This window comes from Bubalus kerabau, chromosome 2, assembly GCF_029407905.1.
Source record: "Bubalus kerabau isolate K-KA32 ecotype Philippines breed swamp buffalo chromosome 2, PCC_UOA_SB_1v2, whole genome shotgun sequence".
Lineage (NCBI taxonomy): Eukaryota > Metazoa > Chordata > Mammalia > Artiodactyla > Bovidae > Bubalus > Bubalus kerabau.
Window position 1 is genome coordinate 104745195 of NC_073625.1, and position 12596 is coordinate 104757790.

At 41.7% G+C, this 12596-nt stretch overlaps 1 protein-coding gene across 4 annotated transcripts in view; it reads right to left on the reverse strand.

The window, feature by feature from the left end:
- Nucleotides 1-12437, reverse strand: part of USF3 (upstream transcription factor family member 3) — a 78284-nt gene extending 65847 nt beyond the window's left edge. For all 4 annotated transcript variants that reach the window (XM_055568201.1, XM_055568199.1, XM_055568197.1 and 1 more), the window contains exon 1: nucleotides 12174-12437. The gene's annotated coding sequence lies outside the window, so the exon portion shown is untranslated. The remainder of the gene's footprint in view (nucleotides 1-12173) is intronic.
- Between the last annotated feature and the right edge of the window lie 159 nt (nucleotides 12438-12596).

Sequence of the window (12596 nt, forward strand, 5' to 3'; positions counted from 1 at the left end):
TGTTTCCTCGCATTATGACTGGCAATAACTAATTTTTAATTTTCAGAATTTGAGATTTCCTGTGTAGCCCTGTTACATGACATATTTTTGTTATGTTTTAGATGAGTATTTGAGAAAAGTATGTCTTTTTAGCTCCTTAGGTATATAAAGTTTTATCAATTATTTTTCAATTAAATGTTCGTTGTGTGGAATTAAACTTTGATAACAAATTATTATGCATTTTCTTCCATTCAACATTTGCCTGGAGTGTGTATGTGTTTATATTATTTTAATTTTTCTGCATTATTTTGTTCCTGTTTGTCTGAAATAACACAAATCTGAAGATTTGTTTCTATATAATTCAAGAGCCTTTAAAAGGAGAGAGAGAATATATTGCATTGCTACAATATTTCGCTTTTTTTCTCTTCCCTCCTCCACTATCTTTTTACTTGTCCTTGGCTGATTTTTTGTTTTTCTTCATTTTCCTCAATATCATCTTTCCTTTTATATCTATTCTATTCATAAATACCCTTAACAATTTTAAGAAACATACTGTATGGACACCTGTTATACATTTTCTCCTGTTCATTTCATGAACTTCCTCGATTTTCACTGAAGTATGTACCCCTCCCCAGCCCAGTCATTGCACTTCAGCAGTAGGCCTTGGCAGGTCTTGGCAAATCTTTTTTTTTTCTGACTCGAATGGTCTCCAACTGATCCAATCAAAGCAAAGCTCAGGACTTTCCTTTGATGAAGTTATACTCTCACTCCTTCCACTATAAAGAAAAAGGATGTGATTCCAAATACTGCACTTGCAGACATCTTCCAAAAGAGGGAAGCCAGTCTGAGGATGAAATTAACACACAAAGAAAAGCAAAGCTTAGAGAATAAAGCCAACAGCAGAGGAATCACATATCGATAACTTAAGATATACTAGTACTGAATTTAAATATATTTTCTTCATATTAAAGAACAGTATCTATAGTCTCTTCTATCAATACAAAAGTTGTGACATTAATTCTTACCCACCAAATGTCCACCATCTTCCCTCTGACAAAGACTTAACTGAAATTGTGCAGAACTTTAGCTTAAGGTATTAGTTCTGCTTCTAGATATGTATTTCATGTCTAACAACTTAAAATTTTCTTCTTTGTTCTTCTGTACCATATTTCAGAAGAATTCCTTAGGTCTCATCTTCCAGTTCATTAATTCATTCAATCTATTACAACCATGCTGCTGTTCAATGTGCTATTAAATTTTTTTATCACAGAAAATATGTTTTCAACTTCCAAAAACTTTCTTGTTCTTATTTCTCTTTAATAGCACCCCATTGCTATTTTATGGAAACTGTATTCCCTAAAATCTTTGAGGACATTTTAAAATAACAAATATTATCTATTATGTTCAATTTGTTTCCCCCAAAATCAATTCCTCTGTTTGTTCAGTTTGGTGTCCCTCTTTCACCCTCTTGATTTTCCTTAAGTATTTAGTGAGTCTCAGTTAACTGAACTGATTGCTAAAGTTGGTTTCCCCAGCAAAGTGGTTCTCAGCTCTGGATGCACTGTAGAAACCACCTTTAAATTAAAAAAATGACCTAGATGATTTTAATGGTCATCCACCTCTTAGAACCACTGCTTTAATACGTGTGAATATCACTCTTCTCTGCAACATAAACATGTATGCTGATAATGAGAGTTCTGCCTGTCAAGAGTGTCATGCAGAGATGGAGGGGAGCAGCTAGGTGGGTAACTTGTGAAGAGAGGAGCCCCACATTTCACAGTGGCAATTAGAAGTTCTCTGAGATATAACCCTGATTCTCTCTCTGGCTCTCAAGCCCAATGGGGACACACTAATTTATATAAATAAGTTCTAGTAGGTTAGCCCAGAAGTAAACATTGTTATTAGCTATTCTAATTAGTCCTAATACAGTTACAAAATCTAGTAATTAATTACCTTTTGACCGCTATTATCATCTGAATATTTGCATCCCCCCACCCCAACTCAAATGTTGACCTCCTAATCCCTAAGGTGATGTCATTAAGAGGTGCGACCTTTAGAAGATGATTAAGTCATGAGGGCAGAGCCCTCATGAATGAGACTGGTGCCCTTATGAAAGAAGGCCCAGAGAACTCGCTTGCCCCTTCCACCTTGTGAGGCTGCAGCAAGAAGGCAGTCTGCAACCCGGAAAAAGGCCTTCACCAGAATCCAACCATGTTGGCACCGTGATCTGGACTCCCAGCCTCCAACACTGTGAGAAATGTTTCTGTTGTTTGTAAGTCATCCAGTCTACGGTATGTTGTTAAAACAACCAACATGGGCTAAGACAACCAACCTCAACTTTTCTGTCTCTAAGCTTCGGAGTTTTCCAGAATTGTATTGGGAAACTCACTTTTCTAGCTTTTCCCCCTTCAAGTCTATACTGGTTTGCAGACTTTTCAATGCTGTATGCTTTTATCATGAAACTGCTCCTATGTGCTTTTCATTTTTCATAAAGTCCTCAATGTTTCTGATCCTTAGATGACACCTTTCCCAGCTTTTCAACACTAATAAGAATGTGTTCTCATTCTCCCATTTTTCTTATTCTTGGTGCTACTTAACTAGATTTTTTTTTCATTATACAATAAAACATCCTTATATTAGACTACTCAAATTATTCTGAAGAATTTAAGTTGTAAAAGTAGTAGTCATCCCCACCAATTGTCCTCCTCAAATTTCTTGTTAACACTATTCAAGTAGTTACAGTAATGTTACTATATTTCCCTTCCTGGTCTCTATGAAAGTGAATACTACTAAGTCAAGTCTGCACTCAAAGAGAGGGGAATAAATCTCTATCTCTTGGAGAAGACATATCTAAATACACGTTTTTCAGAATTCTTCTATGAAGGAGATTTCTCTCCTCTCTCTCAATTGTTTATTCAATCATTTACTTGTACCGTTATGAACTCAGGATATTTATTTTATTCTTTGGGTCAAAATTTAATGCTATAGCTATTTTGTTGGTCAAACTGTTCAAACTTTGGCCATTGGGCACTCCAGTGTTCTTTTTTTTTTTCCAGTGTTCTTTTTCCATGCCCTTCCCCTTCCTCCTCTCCTGCTTTGTAGTATTTCCCTATTTTTTGGCACTGTATGATGCTCCAGACTCATCTTGTGACATATATCCTATTGTTTCTCTGGAGAACGCTGATTAATATAGTGGATAATCAAGGAGTAAGCTGATAAAGGAATGAGTGACAGGGGTAAAGTACAGGAACTTTTTAAAGCCCCTCAAATGCTTCTGAGACACAGCCACTGTAGTCAGTAACACAGATGCTCTCAAGACCCTGATACTTTTCACCTCACATTAATGAATGAATGGTACAGGGTAATGAGACTACCCTTTGCTATCAGACCAAGGATCATATCTCAAAGTTGACATTCACTAGCTATTTGGTTTTAAAAATAAGTATTCAAGGGACTTCCTTGGTCCAGCGGTTAAGACTTCGTCCTTCCACTGCAGGGGCACAGGTTGGATCCCTGGTGGGGTAACAAAGACCCCATGTGCCTTGTAGTGCAGCCAAAAAAAAAAAAAAAGAGAGAAAAATTTAAGACTTCCCTGGTGGTCCATGATCCCAATGCAGGGGGCCACGGTTCGATCCCTGGTCAGGGAACTGGATCCCACAAGCCACAACTAAGAGTTGGTATGCTGCAACTAAAGATATCACATGCCACAACTATGATCCAGTGAAGCCAAATAAATAAAAATTTAAATATGTAAAAATTAGTATTCATTGAAGTCTTAGCACCCTCAATTTAAAACTAGCAGGTTATCACAAACCCCTCAAAGAACTGTTAAGAGTTTACATGATAACACACGGGATGGATCAAGCAAAGTAATCTGGTACATAGCAAGAGATCAAGACACCTTAATTGCCTTTCTTCCATTTTCCCCCTAATTCACTGGGAAGATAAAGGTCATCTGGTTCAAGTTCCTTAACTAGATCCTACATTTATCGTAACAGACCTCAATCTACACATCTGTCCATTCAGCTTACCAGAGCATCCTAAAGCTAACTCCATCATCTGTGGAGAGAGATTCTATACTCTTTCCTCTTTAGTACTATCGCTTCAGTTCAGTTGAGTTCAGTTCAGTCGCTCAGTCATGTCCGACTCTTTGCAACCCCATGAGTTGCAGCACGCCAGGCCTCCCTGTCCATCACCAACTCCCAGAGTTCACTCAAACTCATATCCATCAAGTCGGTGATGCCATCCAGCCATCTCATCCTCTGTCGTCCCCTTCTCCTCCTGCCCCCAATCCCTCCCAGCATCAGAGTCTTTTCCAATGAGTCAACTCTTCTCATGAGGTGGCCAAAGTATTGGAGTTTCAGCTTTAGCATCATTCCTTCCAAAGAACACCCAGAACTGATCCCCTTCAGAATGGACTGGTTGGATCTCCTTGCAGTCCAAGGGACTCTCCAGAGTCTTCTCCAACACCACAGTTCAAAAGCATCAATTCTTCAGTGCTCAGCTTTCTTCACAGTCCAACTCTCACATCCATACATAACCACTGGAAAAACTATAGCCTTGACGACACGGACCTTTGTTGGCAAAGTAATGTCTCTGCTTTTGAAGATGCTATCTAGGTTGGTCATAACTTTCCTTCCAAGGAGTAAGCGTCTTTTAATTTCATGGCTGGAGTCACCATCTGCAGTGATTTTGGAGCCCAGAAAAATAAAGTCTGACACTGTTTCCACTGTTTTCCTATCTATTTTCCATGAAGTGATGAGACCAGATGCCATGATCTTTGTTTTCTGAATGTTGAGCTTTAAGCCAACTTTTGCACTCTCCACTTTCACCTTCATCAAGAGGCTTTTTAGTTCCTCTTCACTTTCTGCCATAAGGGTGGTGTCATCTGCATATCTGAGGTTATTGATATTTCTCCCAGCAATCTTGATTCCAGCTTGTGCTTCTTCCAGCCCAGCATTTCTCATGATGTACTCTGCACAGAAGTTAAATAAGCAGGGTGACAATATACAGCCTTGACATACTCCTTTTCCTATTTGGAACCAGTCTGTTGTTCCATGTCCAGTTCTAACTGTTGCTTCTTGACCTGCATATAGGTTTCTCAAGAGGCAGGTCAGGTGGTCTGGTATTCCCATCTCTTGAAGAATTTTCCACAGTTTCTTGTGATCCACACAGTCAAAGGCTTTGGCATAGTCAATAAAGCAGAAATAGATGTTTTTCTGGAAGTCTCTTGCTTTTTCCATGATCCAGCAGATGTTGGCAATTTGATCTCTGGTTCCTCTGCCTTTTCTAAAACTAGCTTGAACATCTGGAAGTTCACAGTTCACATATTGCTGAAGCCTGGCTTGGAGAATTTTGAGCATTACTTTACTAGCATGTGAGATGAGTGCAATTGTGCGGTAGTTTGAGCATTCTTTGTCATTGCCTTTCTTTGGGATTGGAATGAAAACTGACCTTTTCCAGTCCTGTGGCCACTGCTGAGTTTTCCAAATTTGCTGGCATATTGAGTGCAGCACTTTCACGGCATCATCTTCCAGGATTTGAAATAGCTCAACTTTAGTACTATATTCCCTCCTTAACCATTTCTCTCTTGCTTCTTCATATTAAACAAGCAATTACTGCTTTTTCTATTTATCATTCTGTTTCTCTCCTCCTATTTCTATGAAACTACTCAGCTTTCTTTCACTGGCCAATCTCTTCTAAACTCCATGGTGGTATGCCTTCTGACTATTCCTGCCCATCAAAATTACTTTCTTAGCAGTCAGGGACTATTTTTCAACAAGCCAGAGGCCTTCTCCTCTGTGCAGGATATGAGGTTGTTGATCTCTCCTTTTGCTTGAAATTCTCTCTCCTACACTGTCTTCCTCTCTCCAATTATGCATCATCTTTCTCTAACATGAATCCTGTCTTTCTCTCATTTTGACTTCCAAGGATGAATGTTTTTTCCTATTTGCTTTTTCCCTACAAAGTTTCAATTTCTTTCTGTATAAAAGCTGCTATGTTTTTATAGTACAGCTAACATTTCAATTCTGATCTTCTTATTCCAAATCTTTGGTTAGGCAAAACACTCTTCAGAACAATTTATTTCAAAGCAATAAACCAGAGTCTGTTTGCAACATGTCAAAATGGCCTTGCCTCTTAAGAGAACTACTTCCAATCTCCATTTTATCAACACCACCAAAATTTTAACCTGCTTTAAACCCCAAAATGACCTTCAGATCTTCTCACTGAATCCTATCAATTTGTTTCACAATGTTCATCTCCTAATGTTTGTTACCGCCGTAGAGTAGTCTCCGTTTTACACAGGTCTGGGACTTAACGGTCTTTTGTTCCCAGTCTTTCCCTATCCTTCAGTGGTTTTATACTCCAGTGTCTCTGTTGCACTGCAACCCATCATGTGCCTATCCTGCTCCAGAGTCGACAGTACCATTTCCCCATACCTACTGCATCAAATCCAACCTCCTGGGTCCTGCCTTTCCTGACCCTACTTCACACTGCCGTCTTTTCTGGCCAGGCTGGCTCATCCACATCTCCTAGTACAACACAGAGAGGAGCAGGGTTATACAGCTGATCACGTCATCAACTCTTCCCTCCTCCTCACTTCACACAGGTTCTCCCCGGTGCTCCTTACCAGTTAGTTTACTTTTTGCTAAGTTTATACTATTTTCCCACTGGCATAACCTCTCCGTTTTACTCTGCTTATCCAAACCGGATTAACTCTTTAAAGCCCAGTGAAATCTGTCTTCTTCTATAAAACCTTCCCTAATATTTCCAGCTAACATTTCACCTTCTACCTTTATTCTGGACTCTATCACTCCCACTTCTTAGCAATCTTGTTGCAAAAATATATCTTATCTTTCATATATTATTAATCTCTCCTTCTTTACTAGTGCTTTAACATTAAAATACATTCATTCTTTCCCATTTAAAAGTTTTTAAAATTCTTTTGTATCTTTCTGACCTTGCCATAGATTCTAGGTATTCCTATTCTTTTCTCCCTCCTCACCATCAGGCTACTTGAACAAGTAGTTTATACTCAGGGTCCCTTCTTCCTCACTTGCTATTTGCTCTTCAACTCCCTGTTATCTGGCTTTTATTCCAAAAACTGTTTACATCAAGCTCACACATCAAGACCTCCACATGGCCAAATCCTATGAACTCTGTAGGCAATGTCTTGTTTGGGGCCTTCTGGCAATACCACCTCACTTGTCCTTTGGAGAGCTTCTCTGTCTCGCTCCTGAGATCTGATATGACTATTAAAAGTGGGTTCACCCCTGGGATGGGTATGGGGCTGACCAATAGGAGTGCAAGGAGGGAAACTAGCTGAGGCTGAGTTAGCCCCATAGGCCCATGTGATCCTAGAAGCTGCTTTCTCTGGTCTTCCCAAGGCTTCATTATTTGACTTTCCTTCCACTTCTGTGTGCTTACCCAGTATCTATCCATAAATCCCCCTTTTCCACTTAAGTTAGCCAGAAGCAATTTCTGTTGCTCACAACCAAACAGAAATTTATCCTGCAACTGAAGTAGAGGTAGAAGTGGTACCTCTCATGGTTACAGGCTTCCCTGGTGGCTCATAGGTTAAAAGCGTCTGCCTGTAATGCAGGAGATGGGTTCAATCCCTGGGTCAGGAAGATCCCCTGGAGAATGAAATGGCAACCCACTCCAGTATTCTTGCCTGGAGAATCCCATGGACGGAGGAGCCTGATGGGCTACAGTCCACGGGGTCGCAAAGAGTCGGACACGACTGAGCGACTTCACTTTCACTTTCTCATGGTTACACTACAAATTTCTTCTCCCTGTCCCCTTCACTATGGATATCTGCTGTTCAAGAAATTATAGTAGCTAAAGGGAGAATGTTTTTGCCAAGGGACCCAATAATGGCTTCATTAATTTGGAGGGAAGACTGTCTGAGGCTCCTCATGCAGCCAGCTAATAGACAAAAGGGAAGTCACAAGGAGCATAGGTGGGAACTGACTGAACCTGGGGGTACCTCTTTTCACTAATGCTAGCAGCGAAGTTACCACGCTACTGCCACATTATACAGACAAGGTCTGTGAGGGCTCAGATCTCTCAGGAATAAAAGTTTGCAAACTACACGTGTCTGACCCCAAAGTCCATGCCCTTTAAATACCACTTTTCCACCACAACAATCTACTTGCAGCTCCTTAATCAAGAAAAGCCCTCTCTCATTTCCATGCCTTTGTACCTGTCACTCCACAAAGTGTTAAGAGGAAATACACTCTATATTTTTATTGGGTATTCCCAGTAGATTATAAACTTCTAAATGGTAGAAACCAAAGCTTCTACATTTGTATCCTTAACAATTAGTACTCAGTATGGGGGTGATAAATGTCGACTGAAAGAATATCTGGTCTTTCTCTTAATTTTCCATGGTATTCATCACTGCAACATCAATTTTGAGTACATATTTTAAATTAGCTAATGAATATTGTGTTCAGTCCCTTATTTGATATGATGTTCCCCAATCCTCCCAATAAGTCTAAAAACTTCTTAAGAGCTGAGTCCAGACCATTTACTACTTTTATATTCTCTTTAATACCTAAGAGTATTGGGCACATGGTAAACACTCAATAAATACTTCATGAACTGAATTAAAAACCCAGTATTAGCACATTAATAGGAACAACTTATCATCCCCTACTGATCTAATTAAAAGATCTGGCCTTCTAAAGTAGTGCAATTGTACCCATATGGAAAACTTAATGAGAAAAAGAAAAATTATCTAATCGGACAGTTAACAGCTTTTCTTTTAGCATTACACAAATATTTTATGGATAACAAGAGTCAACTTCCAGAGTTCAAAGACTCAAGGTATATATCTCCACACATATTGGAAGGAAGATTACATGTTTAAGGGATCCATCATAACCACAATTACTTAAATTCCATTAACCCTTAACAAATCCATAATAGTAGTATAGGACATAAAGAATATTTAATGGTGAAATCAATTAAAGCCAAATCAACCTATGCTAAAGATGCATATGGCTATCTTCACATAATATATAACACAATAGTCATTTACTCATTTAATGAACATTTTTTGAATGCCTACTAATAATTAGTGCTACTTTAGGTCCCAAAAGTACAAAGATGAGAGAACACAGTTGCTATGTTGGTGGGGTTCTATCTCCACCATGTTGCAATGGTATGCAAGAATACAGCGTGAATTATACCTCCTGGAGCCCTCAATGTGGATGCTCCAGGGGTAGCAGGCTCATAGAGAAGGTGGATAAACACATACTCAGGGGCAATGTGATTGGTGTTAACAGAGAAATAAGTACAAGCTGTTATTGGGACCACAGAAGAGAAAATAATCAACTTACTGAAGAAGTCAGGAAAAGACATGGAAGAAACTGACATACATGAATTCTGATGTGAATTAAGGTGTGAGGAAGGTACCAACACAGAAACATTCAGAATGGAATCAAACCTGAAACTACGGCCGCAAGCAGTGTTGGGGAGGTTTCAAAGCAAATCAATCTGACTCAAAGCAAACTGCTGTAGAAGAGCAAACAATAAAACACTCCTTGCCATCAAGTTTAAGAATAATGAAACACAAACACAAAAGACGTTAAACTACCAGATGATATAAGCATAAAGGGAGTCTCTTAAACAATATGTGGCTGAAAAGTTCAAAGGGAGCCAATCACTAAAGAATTAGAGAGGGCTGTCCAGGAAAACCTTCATTAAAGTAGAGTCAGAACTATGGTCACTGGAGAGGGAGCTCAGGAGGGTATCCCTATGCTGAGAAAGATCAACATCACTAACAAAAGCCAGGATCTGAACTGCTGATGTGTGGGACCACGAGGAGGCTCATGTTGGGAAGCAGTGGGGGGAAAGCTGGACATGTGAGTTGCAGGCCTGATTTAGAAGAGCCTACAACACAAGTTTATTAGATTGGACATTTTTTAGACACATAGTTGTTCTCAACACTTAATGCTAAATGGAAACACCTGGGGCGCTTTAAAGACTACACCTATGGCTGAGGTTCATCCCATATCAAAAGTAAGAGAATCTCTGACACAAGCAGCCTGGGTATTAAAATGTAAAAGCACATAAAATGATTCTACTATACAGTCCAGACTGAGAACCACTGGGTCAGAGGGTAGAAAGGTAAGGCATGACAGATATGGTTAAGACCCAAGTTGGAAGCTTCCCTGGTGGTCCAGGGGTTAAGAATCCACCTGCCAGTACAGGGAACATAGGTTTGATCTCTGGTCTGGGAAGACTCCACACGCCTTGGAGGAACTAAGCCAATGCACTACAGCTATGGAAGTTCATGCACCCCAGAGCCCACGCTCTGCAACAAGAGAAGCCACCACAATGAGAAGCCCAGGCACCCCAGCAAAGAGTAGCCCCCCACTAGCCACAACTAGAGTAAGTCTGTGCGCAATGAAGACCCACCACAGCTAAAAAATAAAATAAATAAATAAATCTTAAAAAAAAAAAAAAAAAAGACCCAAGTTTGATTCAGTCCCTGTTTATAAGCTACAGTTTTGAGCTGACTGCCTGTTGAAGCTTATCTAATGAGTTAAACATTCTGTTTTCTTAGAGCTTCTTATCTCTTGTTGACAATGCTAAACTCTGAAAATAGCCCATTAATTTCTCTTACCTGACTGTTTCACTGACTGCACAATTGGTAACTTTAGAATTTTATTTCCACGTTGTCCCACAGACAACTAACTTAGAAAGTAATTATTCCAGGGACTTCCCTGGCGGTCCAGTGGTTGACTCCACACATCCAATGCAAGGGGCATGAGTCTGACCCCTGGTTGGGGTTGGGGAACTAGGATCCCACATACACACGGAACATTAAAAAAAAAAAAAAAAAAAAGAATTTTAAGTAATTATTTCAATCCTATGCTGCCCTTAAATCGCTACAATGGGGTGCTTTTATACTAAGGAATGTTCTAGGCTGCAGGCTTGTCTGGATTTTATAAAACGTTTAAATATATAGAGAATGTAATACCTGTGTATAAAAAAACTCACACTGCTTAGATTAGAGCAAAATATGAGAGTAAGTTCTTCTTTACACTGTTCCTGAGACCAGGTACTTTTCCTGGTTTCAGAAGTGCAATGATTACAAGGTATTTTGCTTATTTTGTAACAAATACTTTTAAAGTACTTCATAAAAAAAGGAGAAACAATAAATGTATCCCATATAGCTACTCTGTACTATATTAAATATGTGTGCTGTGTAGGAGGAAAAAGTCAAGGTGATTAGAGTGTGTGCCAGCCTGTTGATCCTTCAAAAAGCAGGTTTGCTTTTTCGCTTGCTTGGTTTTTTTAAGAAAAAGCAAAGGTACAAATATGCTTCAGAATCCATGTTACTCACAGAAATGTTTATTCAAGAAATCTGTACTTTGTTAATAAGTAAGCAACTGTCCTTTTTTACGCAAACTTAAGTTAACCACAATTGTCTAGTGTGGTGTTAGGTCAATATATCTACTATTGGCAGTAAAAATTGCATGAGAAAGGAAGTTTAAAGTCTATAGCTGGGATCATACATATAGGTTTATGTTTAGGTTTATAGTTAATAAATCCGAAGGATCATACTCCAATGTAACAGGGAGGCGGGGGGGGGGGGGGGGGGAGGGGGCGTGAGTTTGGGAGAACCGCTCCAATTCAGAACGGAAAAGAAAGGCTTCTAAAAAGACCTGCAAGCCTAACTCTACTACATAGAAGTGCGAGTTAAAAAGCAAGTCACATGAGTCTGACCACTGGGTCCGAAGGAAATTCGGAAGGCAAGGAAAGAAGAGGGAATGAAGGAGACAGAAAAAGGTGAAGGAGGCGGGCAAAGGCCATCCGGTGTGAACCTGGATGCCCAGTTCTTTATGCACCCGGGGCAGCGTGGAGCCCTTCTCGCCCCGCGCGCATCTGGGGGCCGGGGCGCAGCGCTAGCCCCCCACGGGCCTGGCACCAGAGGTCGCCAGAAGGGGCGCCGAGAGGTCGGGCAAAAGAGGGGTGCGCGCGCCTTCCGTGCTCGCGGCCCCCAGGTTCCGCAAGCAGGGGTCCCCAGGAAGAAGACACACTCTGCGCAGCCCTAGCCTCCGGGAGCTGGGAAGGGGTGGGTGGAGCAGAGCCCGGAGCCGCCCCCCGGAGCCGCCCCCGCAGCCCCGGCCCCCGCCCCGCGCCCAGGCTGTCAGCGGCCCCCTCCCTCAGTCACTCACCCGCGGGCTGCGTGGTCTCGGCCGCGGCGGCGGCGGCAGCGGCGACCCCAGCCTGGGTCATGATCCCAAGCGGGTTCCGCAGGGGTGTCCGACCGCCCGGGCCAATCTCTCCGTCCGCGGCCGCCGCCTGCTTCTCTGGGGCTGGGGGAGCGCGGGCCCAGGCCCTCCTCTCCCCCCGCCCCCGCCGCCTCTTCTAGCGGCCACCGCCGCCACTGCGAGCCCGAGCCCTCAAGGCCGGAGACCCGGCGGCAGCGCGGCCTCAACTTTCCCAGCCCCCCTCCCCCCGCCCCTCCCCGGCCCTCCCCGCCCCTCCCGCGGCCGCCGCTCGGCTAGCGAACAGCCTACCCTGGGTGCCCCGCGGTCCCGCCCCTGCTACTGAGCTCACCAATTCTAACCCGGAGAGGCGCAGTGATAGCCAATCAG